The 18,294-nt window shown below is 37.0% G+C and overlaps 1 long non-coding RNA gene across 1 annotated transcript in view; it reads left to right on the forward strand.

The window, feature by feature from the left end:
• LOC135304995 (uncharacterized) overlaps positions 1-18,294 on the forward strand; it is a 657,910-nt gene that overhangs the window by 265,200 nt on the left and 374,416 nt on the right. Inside the window, exons 29-30 of the long non-coding RNA XR_010366252.1 lie at positions 7,893-8,046; positions 14,995-15,085. This is a non-coding gene — a long non-coding RNA (uncharacterized LOC135304995). The remainder of the gene's footprint in view (positions 1-7,892; positions 8,047-14,994; positions 15,086-18,294) is intronic.

The following is an 18,294-nucleotide window of genomic DNA, read 5'->3' on the forward strand; positions in this document are numbered from 1 at the left end:
TGGTGACTTCTCTGCTGTGAGGTTTATCTCTGGTTCCTGTTCTTTTTACACTTAGGCAGCATTTTCATCTGTTCAGGATTTTGAGGAGCATCCAGCTGCTGTTCCAACTGAATATATGGAATAACTTATACAAATAGATGTTTGCACATCTGAAAATAAACACACCACACATGTATGTTGCTGTCAGGGGGATGGAGATTGTTGTGATGGGAGTTTCAGAAAACTGACAAATTGGGAAAATTGTGAAATTGTTCAAAATCTTTCTAGTAGTCATTTTTCATGTTAAAAAAGTAAAGAGATTTTTTCCTTTTAAATGTTTATATATGCAACAGGATATAAGCCAGCATGATTCAGAAAATAAAATGAAATTATTCTAGAGAGAAACGTTAACCACATAAGAAATATTGCTCTTGGGTATGATCAAAGTGAATGTTTCATCATGGGAATATGTAACTGAGAAGGCAGTGGCATCTTCCTAACATATACCAAGTGCTACTGTGAACCCAAATCATTATTAAAAGGATTCCCACCCACATTTGTAGGAACTTTTGAAGGTTTGAGTTTGTAGGATGTGTCATAGCCAGAGACATCCTCTTTGGTTTTCTCTCTCTGAAGGGCAAATTACTTCCTCAAACACTTTTAGCAAAGTGAGATGAATTAATAGACCACCTTTTGACGAAAAGGAGGGGTTAAAATAGACAGCAGTAGTTCTAATATTCAGGTCAGCATTCAAGCATATTTCAAATGTATATGCATAGTTCTGGAATTTTATTATATATGCAAGCTCACAGTTTTTTTATTCTTTTGTGAAGCTGAGGATAAAGTGTTTGGTGTTCAGTTTTTTAAAACAAAAATATATTTGTTGATGATGGTGCTTTGTTACACTCGTTCTCAAACAGTTGCTTCTGCTCCTTGAAAGGGCACAGAATGGCTCCTTTAACAATTAAAAACTCATTTACTGAACACTTGCATCATGAAATTTGAACTAATTAATACATTGTACAGAACCCTGTCCTAAATGTCTGATTTCTGTAACATTAAGCAGAAGAGGTACTTTGTTCTACCTTAGATTTTGCAAAACAGCTCCTTTTTTTTATTGGATACAACAAAACTTTGGTTTCTTTATTAACTTTATAAATCTGATTTTGTCCTTATTCATTGTTTGTATCTCAATGTTTTTTTTAATTTTATATTTGAAGTGCTGTTTCAGTTTTCATAAAAGTCAAGTGGAAATATGACCTGAACTTCAAGAGGGCTGAGAGTCAACTCTTAAACAAGTAAAGCATTAAGCAAATGTGTATTTAAAATGCCATACAAATTCCATCTGTTTTACTATTGTGAGGGGTTTTTTTCCCCATGAGTAAATATTTTTTCATATAACATTAATTTAAGCCAATTAAAATACCGTTTGAGTGTTCTAGCAGACTTAAAGCAAGAATTTACATTTCCTTATTAAACTAAAGCCTAAGCGGTCACCTCGACACTCAGGATTTATTTTTTCTGTTTTTCAAGCTGCAGTTTTATTTAGTCATGTCTGCACATGTCCATAAAATTTTGTTACAAGGTGCATGTGTTCTTTCAAGGTTAATTTTTATTTTGCTGCCCCAGCCTATCAGGTCTAAACAAAACATTTTTCCAGCACTTAGAACAGCTCTTCAGATCGCCAAAATCCTGAAAGACTCTCTTCAATTTATAACAGATTCTGGAAATATTTGAGGTGTTTCTTGGTATTTAAAGAAAAAAGCATTATCCATGCATTCTTCCTGATGGTGTTTGTGTCTGATCTAGGCCAGAGATCAGGGAACTGTGTTTGCAGTAGGATTTTGGTGCAGTTATCCACCTGCCATTTCTGTAGGGCTTCAACATCCACTTTTGATGAACACGAATGCTAGCAGGTGAATGATTTTCAGATAGGTGGTTTAGTTAGGTTTGGGGAAAAACATATGGTAGAGGTTGCTCTGGACCCTTTGCTGATGAATAACTGTGATTCTCACTATTTTTAGAACTGGTTACACAGGGTGAGTTTGATTGACACATTGTCAGGTCCTGCATATTTCACAGCTACTGAGAAGGAGAAAAATAATAAAATACTTGCAGACTTCAAGAACTCTCACTGTGGTCTTTGGTTAATTTTACAGTTCTAAATACTGTGGTCAGCCAGGCTGGGAAGGTGGATTGATTGCCTGCTCCATGCTTGCACAACAGCAAATTTGAAAGAGAGACTTTGGTATCTTCTTCCCAAGTATTCACCATGCAGTGCCCCTGAACCCAGGAACTGGACACGGGCCTGTCTGAGGATTGACGTCTATGGGCACATGTTTATGCAGATCTGTCATGCACCTACTTCCATGTCCATGTCATCCTCCAGCTCTGCTATCAATCCAATTTCCTGATGACCAGAAACTGCTGCTGTTGTAGCTGGAACTCCTATGCTCATGACCAGCTTTCAGCAGCTTTAAGAGCTGGGTGGTTAAACTTCATTCTGAATGTTACCCTCTTTGTAATACTGCTGCTGGGCATTTGAAATACTATGGGTGGAATGATCTTCAGTGATTGAATTTCCTTCCCTTATTCTTATTTTCAGTTTAGTGCTTAGGCTCTTTCTCAGTTTCATCCCCACTGCACTTCTCATGCCAATCTCACTGTTGGTTGTTAAATGAGCATCTCTCACTTCCACTGGTCAGTAATTACCACAGATTAAATATAAACAAATTGGGGATTTTTTTTTCTGAAGTATCTTTACAAGTGCTAAAACTAAAATCTCTCTAACATCTATGTTTCAATCAAGAGAAAACATTTGAATGACCAGTAAATCTCCTTTCCTTGTTAGTAAAATATCTTCCATTACAAAACAATGAACCCACAGTCACAATTCGAAGATATGATCACGTTGTACAAGGTGAAGATTTGCAGTGATAGTTGACAGTAAAAGTAGAATTTTTTTTCTGGCACTTGTTGACCTCTCTCTATTTGCCCTACTGGGACGTGCTCCTTATGCTTTCTTGCAGCCAACATCAGAAACAGCTCAGACTGTAGAAAATCTCATTGATTGACTCTCTAAGGAAGGATTGATCAGATCGGATCATCCCAGAGGCTGGGTTTGTGTTTTCTGGGTGGGTCTGTGCTGGAATTTCAGTTTATACCCAGTACTGCTCTCTGCAGTGGATTTCTTGACCATTCCCATTGTAGGTGGCCCCGGGGCATTCTGAAAGGGATTTCTTCCCAATGCCATTAGCCCAGAAGGTGAGAGCAGGATGTGCCAGCAGGGGCAGCTCCTGTCAGCAGCAGATCTGTCTGGGGTGCTGCTGTGTGGGCTCTGGTTACTCAGCAGCAATAATCTCAATCTCCAGGTCAGCTCCCATTACACAGCACTGCTTGGCAATGCAGACATGACTCCATGAAGTTCTATTTTTTTTTTTTTTTTTAAGCCGTTGTCAGCTGCAAATGAAGATAGACTGTGAGTCAATTCTGTTATCGTGTCAGTGAAGATAACCATGAAATAAAGGCTTCCTGGGGGAAGGAGAAGCCCTAACTGTTACTATGACAGAGCTTCATATTTTCATTTATGTTAAGTATTTTCTTTGTTGAAAATTGCATGCAAGGATATTCATATGCATCACATGGTGCATTCTCCATGTGGCTGTGTGACTTCATTTGTAGCCTCTTCCACCTCATGAATGGTGTGTACACACCACGTGAAATGGGAAATAGCAGTAACTAATGGGCATTTTTGTAGAATAGCAGAATAAATAGGCACATAAAACTTTGCAGTGGTTACTGCTGCCTTTCAGCTGTACTGACTCACTAGGGTGCACTTCCAAAGAGAAATGTAGGGTCCAGAAGTAAGCACACAAAACATTTCTATGTTTGTAAAATTACCAAGACATTGTTGTGTTGTTTTGGTGTGGTATTTTTCATTTGTTTTTGTAGTTATTTTGTTTCTTTGGAATATTTTTGTTCAGTTTTGTTTCACTTTCTTTTTGGAATTCTGTTTAACTTTCATCACTGTGAAAGTTTCTTTTTCCTGTCCAGAATAAAAATATTCTTAATTTGCAGACTCTTATTTTCTACCTAATTTTGAGATCTGAGGTTTTCAGTGCCCTTCTTTCTAAATCTCATATTTAACTGGATGGCATAACTAAACAAAACAACAAAGAAAAAGAATCTCTGAGTGTTTGGGAAATTTTTTTATGAAGCTAGAGGTGTAGAGGAAAAAAATCTGCATTTTCTATTTTTGCAGATTAAATACTCAATACATGCATCACCTCAATTTGCAAAGAAAAGGATAGTGTTAAGCACATTTTCCTTTGATTCTAGTCCAAGATTGATAGAGAAGGGAAAGTTATTAACAAGAAATATAATGCACAATTGTTAAAAATAATTGCTTAAGAAATTCAATATCCCTAAATGTCATTGTTGTCTCTGCAAATGAGCATGACTCTTTGGATAAAACCTGCTGCTGTGCTCTGGGCACGTCCTACGTGCTGTGTCTCCAGAACCACCTGAAGGCATGTGTACAGATAGCTTGATCAGAGGGTGGACTGCAGTAGAAAAAATAAATATAAAACTCACAGTAGAAATCACTTGGTATGAAAGTGCTAACTACTTCTGGGAGCATCAGAAGAAAGACATTTTCCATGCCTTTAAGTGCATGATCCAAAAATGTCATTTTAATGCTCTTTATAGTGGCTATCACATAATCCAGTTAAATATTTGAGCTTTGTGAAGGTCTTTGTGCTGTTGTCTATTATATATTTATATTAGTCCCTGCTTCTATTTTTGAATTATTTAATTTTTTTTTAATTTTTGGTTTGCCATTTCCTTTCCGGATTACTCTCTGTCTAGTTGTGCTACTGCTTCTAAAACAAAATCTCCTGTATAGTTTTGAGATTTTGTTTCAGTAGAAACGAATGAGAAATGCTGGCTTGTACTTGTTTTCTTTGGGCAAAAGCTCCATTCAAACAGGTATGGAGTACCACAGAAAAGCAGTAAGTGCAGGCTGTATTTTAAAACACCAGGAGACTGAAAAAACAGAGTGAAAGTTCTGTCAATATATTCCAACTAAATGCTACATAAGAACTGATTTATCTCTAATAAATTCTGCACTTTAAGCTTGGAAGAAGGAAAAGTTAGAGTGGGGCTGTAGAAGGAACATGTTAAAATTGTATGTACTATGATGTCTGGTATTTTCCAGGAGAAAAAGAAAGCCACACTTAAATAGGATTGAGAGATAAAAAAGAAAAATTATTTGAAAAAGGAATGTATAGCTGTTTGTATTTTCACTTCATTCACTGTCTGTTTTGTTCACTTGTAAGGGGCACATTACACTGATAATACTTGAGGAATACTGCTGTTGCTACAAATAACTGCAGCACAACAGCAGCACTGACGCTGTGCTTGACCTGCACGTGCTGATTCTGTGCTACTTGCTCCAAAGCCAGCCACAAACAGGGAGAAAGGTCTGCAAGCAGAAGCTGACATGCTAAAGGTGTACCTGGGTGTTAATTGAGAGAAAAGCAGCCTCCTGATATGGAAGCTTTTTAGGTGATCATTGTGGCGCAGCAAATGCAACAAGTGAGTAGGACTCATGCAGTGGCATTCATCCAGGACTGTACATGGTTTCTCACTTTTAACAAGAAATTACTACTTGTTTGGTTTACAAACTTTCAATTTTTCTTTGCTAAGTTATTTTTTTAAGAGACTGACATTAACACTTAATAATGATATTTGAGTTTTGTGCAAACACAACCAAATATATCTGGCTGTACTTAACTGTAGTTTACTTATCAGGGACCTACAGCGTTGGTCTGTGGAAATTGTTTTGAATGATGTGAACTGGAAGAAAAAGTGTTCCTTACCTGGTACCAGTGTAGCTCATGATGTCTCATCTCTAATCTTTTTGCTTTCTCAAGCCTGATGTGAAATTCTGGAGTTTGGTGTTGGTCCTTTGAAAATTTTCAATATTCAAAAAAGAATCTAGCTATCCGTAACCCAGATCTAAATTTAGGAAAATGTCTTGGGTTTTTTTGGCCTATATGTTTTTCTTTTAATTTCTTGTGGTAATGAGGCATTATACTCATCATCACATAAAGATGAATTCATTTCTCTTACTGCTAGAAGATCAGCTTCATGGAAGTTGTTATTGCTGGGTGTCTTTTGTTTACAGTTTTTTAATTAATAACTACTTGAATATGAGGAGTTTTGCTTAGGTTGATGACAGGGGAAAGTTGCAGAGTTCTAGTGGAGTGCCAATTAGAAACATAATTTGACTTCTTCATAATGACAATATCAAATTGTTTCAGAGGTTCCCTTCTGTTCAGTCATTTTTTCTCAACCTTGTTTTGAATTCAGACAAACAAATGTACTCAAAATTTTTCACATAAAAACAACAGTTAATGCTTCTTGAGACCAAGCTGCTGCCCAGAGGAGACTTTTAATTCAGTCAAGGACTGTGGGTGCAGTCTGCTCCCCGTGGAGCCATTATATAGCTCTCCCCTCACCTCCCATGCACGTCTTGCTGGGTCTGGCTGGGGTGTTTTTTGTGTTTGTGCTTTTTGGTCTTGTTTTCTTTTTCTAAGCTACCATTTGCACCCCTGGATAATTATAGGACCTGGGTAACTACCACCAAAGGGTATAACTCAATTTAAAGGAAAAAATATGTTCAGGCTCCTACGTTGCAGATGGTCACGCTGGGCTCCTGAAGGCCTCTGTGGCATTATGTGGGCTATTCTAGAATGGGAGCCAAACATTGTTACTGATTTGAGACCTAAATGATTATTTAAATTTAGACTGAGGAAGAGATTAATTTCTCTTTAAAGTATGCTGTCAGAATTAATGCAGGTTCATTCTTTTCTCTGGTGTGCTTTCTTGTTGGAGGAGACCATCTGTTTGTCTAGGGAAGCCATAAAATAATATTCGATGTGAGATCTGCACTGAAACCCTGACATCTAGCAACTGCAGTTAGGAGAATTATCTAAATGTGCCTAATTCATTTATATTTTAATTCCAATCCATCAGTGTCAGATAAAATAAGTTATTTTTTCTTCTATTCCTGGGTGGCACCTATAATAGCTTAATGTTGTCTGAAGAGTAAAATGGTAAGTTTTGAAGTCTTTCTGCAAGCCAGGGGCTTTTGACAAGGGCTGCCTAGATGAAAGATTTTTTAAAAAATTATTAAACCTCTTTATATTTCTGTAGTTAATGATTATATTTCATTTCTTTCAAATGATTTGCCTATCACAGCTGTTGGAAGCCATATGTGAAGAGAATGTGAATTAATGATAAAGCAAAAGCAGGTAAAAATTTCTGGATGTCAGGACAGTGATGAGACTTGACAAGAAACAGATTCTTTTGGCTGATCTGATTGAGACAGTTTCATTTTTATGTTGCAAAATTGGAAAAATACATGGAAAATTAACAAAGCAGTTGTGTGCTGTTGCAGGTCTTCTAATTCTGCTCATCCCATTAAACTGGTGATTGCACCATTCTTTCAAAAAGTACTTAAGTTGCTTCTTTCTTTGCAAAGGTTGATTACCAACCTTCAGAAATATGTGGCTCAAATACATGGTTTACGTGGCACCCCTAGACTTTATCTTAAGCACTTCTTAAGGATTTATACATATAATGAAAGCTTTTTGTGATTTTAAGAAAAGATGTCTTTGCTAGTGTCAGCGCGGTTCTTTTAGGATGATCCAAGTTTTCTGATATCTGAGTGTTGTTAAAATGTTCCTAAGATTAATAAGTGGACAAGTCATGGCATCATAGTGTTTTCCACAGGGGTTTGTATGATGATTTCTTTTAAATAAAATAATTTTTTTAAATTTAATTTGTTTCCTTTCAGGCTTCTATTCCACTAACCTCATATAGTTTCATATTTTTAACTCCTGTTTCAGGTGTGGCATTCCTAAACCCATTGGTCATGTGAGTCCATTGGCTCTACCAAACAGCAACAGAGACACGTGCTCAAAGGCTGTGGCCTGGGATCAAACATCAGGGTCTGAGGCCAGGTCTCCACAAATAACCGGCAGGGATTATCTTCCTCTAGAGGTACTATCTTCATATCTTCAAACTAATTTTGCCTAGGATACACCAGAGAATATGCCGTGTGTTTCTTCATAGCCTCTCAGATAAAGTGTGACAAAAATACAAAGTCCATAATCCATTTACTATAAAAGTTCATATTGTAAATGTTTTTTCATGTAACAAAGTGAAAATTGGCCCTTTTATTGCACATAAATGACAAACTATTTCTGGAATGTAACTCTTCTTAAAGCTTCCATTTGAATTCCAATTATTTTTACTAATCAAGGCTTGCCTCCTTAAAAGGGCATTGATGTAATTATCAGCCTAAACATGGATGAAGATGTGGCATAAAGTGATTTCATAATTTGCAATGCTGTTTGAGCATATTTGAAACAACCTCACCATTTTGGGCTAAGCTGGGTTATGATTTAGGCCTTCAGCAGTTTGCAAGGAGTCATGAATAAACAGGAGTGAAGCAATAAACAGGGAAAAAAAGAATTCTGCCTTGTTTCATGTCTGCTTTTGATCTGCTATTGACAGAACAAAGGCATGTATTGTAACTATATCCTCTTTTAGACAGGAAATGAAAATATGACCGCTACATCACAGATTAATTCAAGAACTGTTAATCAGTGAAATATTTTTGTTGCTATTGCTTCAGACTCAGGTGTTTTCTTCATAATGCCAAAGGCTTTACACAAATTTATTTTTATAAAATATTCAGTGACAAATCCTTTAATCTGAATATTTCATTTTAATTTTTTAGAGGAAAGTTTATACCACTTCATTAATTTGCACTCAGCAAACCCAGAGGTTCTGACTTCTGTTTTGCAAGAGAAAACTGAAGTATATTTTATCTGTTGGTATGCTAAGCTTCTTTTCTTCCCTTGTCTCTTTACTGAAAGTAATACAGCTATTCTTGCTATAAAATATCTTTGTGTTACTGGGGAGCAAGTGTGGCAAGAGGCTTTGTTCTGAGGTTCTGAAAATGAGATTGATTTTCAGTAACTGGCTAATTTGCTAGGAGCATACTAAAGCTCCTCAAATAGATATGGTTAACCTAGAAAAAAGAATATGATGAATTCACAGAGTTTTGGTTTTAATTTTCTGGCTTTTGTGTGCATGAGCAAAGATTTGTTTTCTGTGAATGTAAGCACAGGTGACAGCAAGGTTTGAGAGGCAGACTCATAGGTATTGTGTCATGCCATGGTCTGCTGGTCATCCTGGTCAGGGCAGCTGCCTCTTCTTCCTTCTGTGAAAGAGAAGAGATCTGTGCTCATTTGGGCCTCCCTCTGAGATGAACTTGGGACTGTGTCAGGACACACAGCTGGTTTGGGTTTAGAAGGACCAAAAGTTGGCTTGGATTTTGTTTGCTGTTCCACCAAGGAATAGCAAAGTTTGTAGTTTCTTGAATATTCTGACAGCTGCCTCTCAAATGTTTTTCTACACTGTTGTCTCCATGAATGAAAGGAGCTTTCTGTATAAAAGACAGCTGTTACTCTCCTTTAAGACTGCAAAGAAATTCTACAGTGCCATGGCAGCCTGACAAACAGCACTAGCAGAACTAGAACTTGATTGCTGAGAGAGGAGTCTGTAGTGAGGTGCTGCTCCCCATCAGCCACCAGGACTTTATCCTATGTGCCAGAGTAAAGCCCCCTGGCTACTTAAATTCCATTATTCAGTAATATTCATTCTGGCACAAAATAACAAATTGTCCATGATTTTCCTCTAAAAAGTCCACCTAATTTTGTCATAAAATTGGAGAGGTCCTGTTGTGTAGTTGAACATAGAGCTGTGACAGAAAAAAAGGTCTTTTGGAAAATATATATAGATTGACTGTTCACTGTACATAAGAGATGCTAAATACATCTTTTGTCATCTATTTCCCTTCTAATAATAATAATAATTTCAATCAGCTGTCCATTTATAGAGGTCATTAGTGCAAGCAAAAAGCTCATTTAGAATTTGTTCATTAGAAAATTGGTTTTAGTCTTTTAAGTCAGAAAGAAAATATAATCATCCCTTCAAAAATAAACTGTCCTATCCATTTCTTGGTTTGCTTTTTATGTACTGTTGGCAAAACAAAAGCATGTGAAATAATTATTTCTTCTGTTAAACATCAAAACGTCAGTCTCAGCTATATCGTGCATATAAATTGGAGAATAGCTAATTAATCAGTCTCATTTTTTCTCTCTGAAAAGAAATACTGTTATTCATTCCATTACCTGCTGCTTCTTTCTACAGTTTCAAGAGCCAAACCTCAGAATATGATGGTTCAATTTAACTAGTTCTAGGTTTGTGTCTGGGCTGTTTCTGGGTCCTTTTGTGTTAGTTTTCTCTCATGTCAGTGTATGTTTCTTCTACCTGCACTCCATATTATTATAATAAGTTAAGTGATCCAAACTGTAGTGAATTATTACATTTTAAAAAGTCAGTAACCTAAGTGGCTTTATACCCACTAAGCTTCTTTTCTTTGTCTAGTTTTGCCAAGTGAAATACCTATATTGTGTCTAAAAAAGCTTTTCAAATGCTGTACTATTCACCAGATACTTAGGGACAGTACATTTAAACTAGAGTGGATAATGTGTATGCTTTTCTATCCCTTCAGTCAGTGGTTAAGGCAGGAAGTAGCTTTGATAGTGAAAACCAGGGTTTTGTAAAATGCTGAAAGATGGAGAAAGAAGAATGGCACTTCTTTCCTTGCTGTTTCAGAATCCATTTGCTTTTGTATATACAGCAAGGGAGCGAGTTTCCTAAACTGAGAAATGCTTTACTCTAGAAGTGAGACAGCACGAGAACCTGAATTGGTAGATTCAGCTTGTATTATTTATATTTTTTCTGCACTCAGAGGATCATCCTAGACCACCCATTAAAAAAAATTGATGGGTGTGTCAAGGGAAGGGGTGTCTAATATACATATACTGACAACTCAGGAGAGCTTGTTTGGCTCTGTATCTCTGTAGCTCTCAATTGGTTTGTACTTTTTTTGTATTAACCTGCTGTGAATTTCAAAAAATCTTGGTAGAAGACCATTATATGTCATTAATCTTCTTTTCACTCTACTTTTCTCCCAATATGTTCTGCTACATCTTATCTAAAGTGAAGCCTAAATCTAAGCTTTATAACAGAGTGTGAGATTTATGATAGAATCTTTTTCACAGCATCACAAAGGGTAGAATGTAGGAAAAAGTGCCTGGAGAAGTGGCTATCACTTAAGTAGATAAAAGGTGGGGATAATGAAGTGTTAAGTACTGTATTTCTTTGAGATAAAATAAATCAGCCAAGGTCCTGTTGAAAAATTTGGGTAAAATTTCATGAGTCAACCATGATAGCACAAGCCAGTCTGTTGCTTCTACCACTAAGCCTACGTACGTAACTGGAGATCTGAATTTTGTGCTCTCTGCCTCTATATCAAGTTTAGTAGAATATTCTGCAATGTGAACTTTGTTTCCTACAGATGATGATTATAAAAACCAGTGCATGTTGACTCCTTCACCTTTGCCTTGGTATCTCACTCCCACTGAGTGCCTAAATACCACTACTTATTTCTTGCACTCTGAGAACCAGTGAGTTGCTAAAGAAGTTTTGTATACTTTCATAATGTCAGAAAATTTTTTTCAGTACAAGTCAGAGCTCAGAAAGTATTCTTCTCTTCACTTTCCAGGCTTGTTTTAGTGTCCGGTGATGATAATAGTAGAATCTTTTTACTGGTTGGATTTATCCAGGTTTGGGTCTTCTTTTTATTTTTTTAAACTTCTATCTAAATTAGCCAAAACTGTCAGGTACGCAAGCAGAACCTGCTGCTAAGCAACAAAGCTGCATTACCTGGAGAATAATATTGCACTGCACTGAGTACTGACAGAATTGGCAAATGGTCTCCAGAGGAAGGAGATCAGTCCCCATTCTGTTACAAATCTGCAAATACAGATGGTAACAGGGATTAGCAGTCTGGAGGTTTTCTGGCTTAATAATTTACAGATTGTGTCTTTTTAAGAACATGCATTTCAATTGAAGTCAGGCTCATCATTGCCTGTAACTTATTAAGTGTTATGAAATCTACAGATAAGCAATTTTGAGGAACACAGGTACAATCTATCAGGCTGTGAACATCTAGTTTTGTCTTTATAGCATTAGGAAAATTCTTTAGAGAAGCCAAACTTGTAAATGTTGCAATTTCCTAACAGCTGAATTAAAGTCTTTTTAGTTTAGTATCCAGTAATGTGTAAGTCAAAAGTAAAGACCATTTACAATGATAAAATTATCCATCTATGGATAGCAGGTTATTATTCTGCAGTAGATGGAATATCACTGAAGAGGAAACCTGAAAATGTATTTTTCTGAGATTCATTCTGGTAATAGTCCATTTTATGTATTTCAGTATATACTACTTTGTAACATGTCATATGCATTTTCATTTTTATATATGAGATTTCTTTAGCTTTGAGGTTGGGCTGAATAAACCTCAAATCCATGTCTTTTTCATGAGTGCCTGTATGATTCCACCTTGCCTTTCTGCAGCCTGGTGTATTGTACTGGTTAATTGTCCATAATACCCCCAAAATAATAATCTCCCTTAGATATCTTGCTGTGGTCTAAATACCTCTTTTTGGCCTTTTCACCAAAGGCTTAGGAACCAGCTAATTTATTTCCCCCAGGAAGAACCATTTAATGTGTTGGCTCAGTCATGATGTGAAAGGAAGATATAGAAAATTTAAGTGGAATTGAGCATCACAAAACAACTGCTAAATATTAAATAAATTAATAGATACTTATGGTTACTTTGTTATGTCATTTCGTGCATAGTCAGTGCCCAGTGGAGGATGCCTCATTCCTGTCATGCTGTGTAAGGCACAGAAACAAGCAGTTCTATACCTACTTGAAAATATATAGTCTCTTTTTCTGAAAAAAAAAAAAAAAAAAAAAGCTTAGTGTCTTCCTACTTAGTTTATTTCACTGCTGTAGAACGATCTTTTGAGGCAGCAGGTCCATCAATCTCTCCTGCATTTGGGCAGCCCTTCACATCTGGCCACCAGGGCCAACAGGTGGGAACGGGCTTTGCAAACCGGCAGGGCCCGGGGCCACCGTGCTCTCCACAGGCCAGCCTAGCTGTTCCCCAGTGCAAGCTGCACAGGGATTCAGGAAATTATAACCCCCTTCTCATAAATGAGTACTGCAGGAAGCAGCACCCAGGTGTGTTGTGTTTTCCCATGTTCAGTGTTTTCACAAGGCTGAATTGGAGCTTTGTGCAGAAGGTGTCCTGGAAGCATCAGGCATCAGTCCGTGCCTCAGCGGTGGCAGCCCAGCTGTAATTTATCTGACATGCCTTGGTGACTTTCCTCTCAATTCCAAACTAAATGGCTTTCTCACATCATTCAAATGCACAACCAGGTTATCAGTAGCTGCCACTTTTCAGCCTAGCAGCACAAAAAGGACATAAAATGCCACTTGCCCTGAACACCGTTCTTTATGTGCTTCTCTCAGATGCCCAGCAGTGAGTTTCCTGCCTCCCCCTTGGCCCTCTGCTGAATCAAACTCAGAAGCTTTCAGACTAACTGAAGAGGAGCTGAGCAGGAATAATATTCATTATAAGCAGGTCATATGGCATTTAAACCTCCTCTGATATGCAGCCAAATCTATCAGTGTACTCATTCTCCCACAGAAGTGGATACAAATTCTCCTGGTCTAAATGATCCAGCCTTGAAAGCATTGGTTTCAAAGAATTTTAATATGAAGCTTTTCCAAACTGAACTGATTTGTGACACTCTTTTAGTAAACAAAGTGGGGATCATCAGTCTTCTCCCAAGTATTCAAAGTATTCTATAACATTGGGCTCAGCAGTTCATAGGTCTTCACAGACATTTACTGGTCAGCTTGTGAACAGGAACAAAGAATTCTTTTTCTGTATTGTTGGTCTTGCCCAGCTGTATTTGTTCACTGTCACAACACCTTTGTTCAGTTTGATTAAGGTAGATTTAGTTCATTCTGCACAGATGTGCTGATAAAGTGTATGTATAAAAGGTGATGTGAAGTAAGGCCTCAGTTTGTTCTGGTTGCAGCCATTGTAGTTTTATTTAATTGATGTCTTTACCATCTTGAGTTAAATCCCCTCTCTAAGCAGCAGGTTGCAGTTAACCATTTTTCCTGTCAGCTATTAAATAAGCAAAAACTCATTGTTACCATCTTCATCATGAAAGCACTCCCAAAACTTGTTTTTCAACAATTTTTGCATGAAGAGCATTCTTGCTGTAGAGCACTATTGGTATTTGAACCAATTTGTTTTCTTCTGTAAGGATTTTTTGCATTTAGTTTTGATTTTTGACCTTTTTCAGAGATGCTAGTTCCTGTTGAGATTATGATTCTGATAGATGGTGACATTTTCTAAGTTGGTGGGGTCACTAAAGGGACATTTTATTGAAACAAACATTGTTTTTTCTTTTATTGGTCCCACAATACACTCTTCAGATGGGCATTACAGGCAGTTGCTTCCAAGCATGAAGAAACATTTCAAAACTAGCAAAATCATTCTGCTTTCAAACAAATTAACATCTCAGCTTTCCTGTGACAAGTTTCTGAAGATGATCATGTGAACAGTACTGCATCCAGTAATTTATTCAGGCCATACAACTTCATCCTTCTGTGTTGTCACAGATGATTCCATATTGACAGCAATGGGCCATCACCACGTTAGTACCATTGTTCTGGGCCAGGAGTGCAAAGTTTTCAGTACATTCAAATGAGCACAAAACCTATTCAGGACTACAGCCTTCTGTAACCTTGGAAACTATTATATATGTTCATTTGAGAGACAATCACTTTGTTACAACAGCGTCAAACCGTTTTGAAGAGAAAGTGAATTGCCCTGTTTCATTTGTTAAAATGCATTTGTATGACTCCTCTGCTGTTGTTATCGCTCAAACTATAGTTAATAGTAGTAGTAGTAGTACATTTAATGAACACTTCCTTTTTTTGTAGCACTGGAGAACTTCATTGAACACTGAAGCGCAAAGTCTTGGATTCTGTGTAGTCTTGGGAGAGATTGTGCTCCAAGGCCCAATGGAGACAGGTAAAGTTTTTACTTGCTAAATAGATATTTTTCTGAGGGCTTTGTAAGAGGGCTTTATTTGTAGTCGGTGCATGGCACAATTAAAACTGTTTTGAGAAGGCTCTAACAAGTGACTAAATATAAAGAGAAATTGGGAGTTTATTTTCCTGTTTTGTTTCAAAATACAAGTATTAATATTGCACAACATTGATTGCACTATTTTAGAGAGCATGCTTTTAATTTTAAACGCGGATATTAAGTTTAGCATTTGTTTAAAATGTATGTATGTAAAAAAACACTGATCTTTTTGAGGTCTGCCCTCATTTTTCAGTGTTACTGGTAGTTATGTATATATGCATCAAGACATGATTATTTCATGATAAAAACCCCCAAACATTTGGCACTCTTTCTTTCTGATTTAAAACAAGAGTGAAGTATGTCTAGAGCTTTGCATAGCTGTAATACATGGTGTGTATCAGAGACAGAATGTCACCACACTGCTCGTTAGCACATGTGGAGTCACACTCTTCTAAAATCCCAGTGCTGGGGCGCCTCTGTGCTCTGTGACTTAACCTCCATTTCACAGCTACACATGGCTGCTGGCAAAGCACCCAGCTCTGCAGGGAACAGCAAAAGCAGCTCTGTGGGAAGGCTGGGGTCCTTTAAAATATGCTGAGGGTTATTTCATAGAGGTTTTGCAAAGCAAGTGTGAATCTGATGAATGCCAGGAGAATGCAGCTGTCACTGGAGGTACCTTTGAAATGGCACAGTGGGCTTTGCTGTTGGCTCCCTTAGCATCATGTTCCAAAAGGGGCATTTTGTGCTGTCTGCAGCAAAGACACAGTCTTTGACAGAGTAAATGTGTCTACAAATGCTTTTGACAAATAACTCATGTTTAATTCCTCGTGCACTTTTATTACAAAGTGTCCCTGACACTATCAGTAAACTTTTCTCAGCTTTTTTGGGGTATGTCAGTTCTTCCACACAACAGCTTTGATTTGATCTTTTTTTCACACTGGACTGAAAATAAAGTATTTTGAATATTTTCTTGCAATAGAATTGTGTCAGAACAGATGCTCTCAATTCAGAAGCTTTGATTTTTCTTAAAAAAGTTTAGAAAGATTTTTAAAACTTTTGGACTGAAAAATATTGCAGGAAAATAAAATGTTTCCATTATAGTTTTGGTTTCAATGAAAGGTCATAGAACCATCTTCTATGAATCCTACAAACCACTGAAAAGCTTTGCCTAGAAAAAGAACTTCTCAGAAAGAATTAAATCTTTATGGCACAAATAGAAGTTCCTCCACTAAAGATAATGTCAAAATTCATATGGAAAGGGAAAAAAACCTATCTCCACAAGTAACAGCAAAATGAAAATAAGTTACCACAAAGTGAGAAGATAGGGCTTACTGATGGGATGTTTTATTTTATAGTTCAGTGTTACTCACATCAAATATAGTTATCAATACCTAGGTGAGCATCTCGTCCCTCCACGTTTGTGGATATGAAACAGTTTTTAGCATTGGGAGTAATATGTGACTCATAAGATGTGGAGGGCTGCTTCTGTAGACAAGTGGAGCCATTCTTTTCGGACTCACATCTTTCAGCAATTGCTCTGTTCATTCCTATTGCATGTCATGGTAAATAAATGCTTTAAAGTCCATGTGCTGTGTAGAAGAGACAGAAGGAGATATATTTGAAATCTGGCTTTCCATTTTAGTGTCATATACAATCACTGAATAAGGCAACACACATGAACAAATTAAGTACTTAATGTTTTCCCCTTAAAATTGTAGCTTGATGTTAATATGTCCTGAAATATCTTCAATTTTTCATTATGTCTGTAATTATGCAAATATTAAGGATAGAATTGTTGTGTATAAATATTAATCTTTGTGTAGGAAGGTATTAAGGTATGTAGAGGTCAGATTCTGCACTGCAGTGAATCACAGCTGAGAAAAACACGTGGCTTGATGTGTTTTTAACTGGAAATGGGCAGCGAGAGCTGCGGGCACCGACAGGACAGCTGGCGTGGCAGCATTTGACATCCTGTGTGTAATTGATTTTGAATGCTTGACAGGTTTTTATAATGGTGCAGGGGCACTTAGACCAGCAGGTAACTGTTGGGAATAGATTGAGTGGTGGTGAGCCCATTTTCATATTACTCTTACTTGAGAATCCTTTAGACACACTTGACATCAAAGATATGTTCTCTTTTAAGTTCAAGTGACTGTCAGCTGTTACACCCCTTTTCATCAAATTCCAGAAAAGCAGAACAACTTAAACCACCAGTGTGTTATTTAATTAAGTGATCATTGTTAAAGATGAAATTTCAAGTACAGTTTATATATCAAGTAGGAGTAGGGAATAAAATATTGGCTGGGCAAACCAGCCTTTAGTTTTCTTGTCCAAGTTATTTTTGTTGGTAAACCCTGAGCAGAAAATCACTTGTGAAATTGATGTCAGAATTAGATCGACCAGCCCAATAATTACAACCAGAGAAAAGACAAGCTGTTTCTGTCTGTTTGATGTGATGAATTTTTTTTAATATGTGCTAAGTAGGCTGGTCAAATAATTCAACAAATTTTAGAGAACTACTGGGTTTGTTTTTCTGTTGCATTGTATGGCTGAAAAATGGCAATTGAATGAAAAAAAATCATATCTCTAAATAGATTTGATTTCATCTGGGGTTCACCACCCAACCAGGACCTTAGAAAGGGATTAGTGGAACTGAGTGCCTTCATTCTGGGATTCTCAATTTACTACCTGGTGAAAGAGTTTGCATTGCAAATAGAGACACATAATGCAGAGTCTGAAAATTGGGCTGCCTGGAATCAAGCATGCAGATACTGAAGATTCAAAAATGACCAGTTCCTGTAAAAATCTAGGTCATACCCTTCCAGACTTTTGGTCTTCAAACTTGTGGCAAAGTATTTTGTTCTTCAAGGGGTTTTTTTAACATTGTCATCATTTGCTGCTAAAGGTTTGATGTTTTGTATCTTGTCCATTAATGTTGGAATCTGGGTGGATATTTGTATTTGGGACAATAAAATATCTCACATAATACACAGTAAATATCCAAAACAACGGCTATGTTGAATTAAATAGATTGTGCCAAGCAATATTCATAATATTTTATTAATGGCTGCATCTAGAACATTTTTACAGTGGTTGGACTGACCATTCATCCAAAAGATATAGGCACTTAATTGTGTCTAAGCAGCTGTCAA

This window comes from Passer domesticus, chromosome 7 (genome assembly GCF_036417665.1).
Source record: "Passer domesticus isolate bPasDom1 chromosome 7, bPasDom1.hap1, whole genome shotgun sequence".
Classification (NCBI taxonomy): domain Eukaryota; kingdom Metazoa; phylum Chordata; class Aves; order Passeriformes; family Passeridae; genus Passer; species Passer domesticus.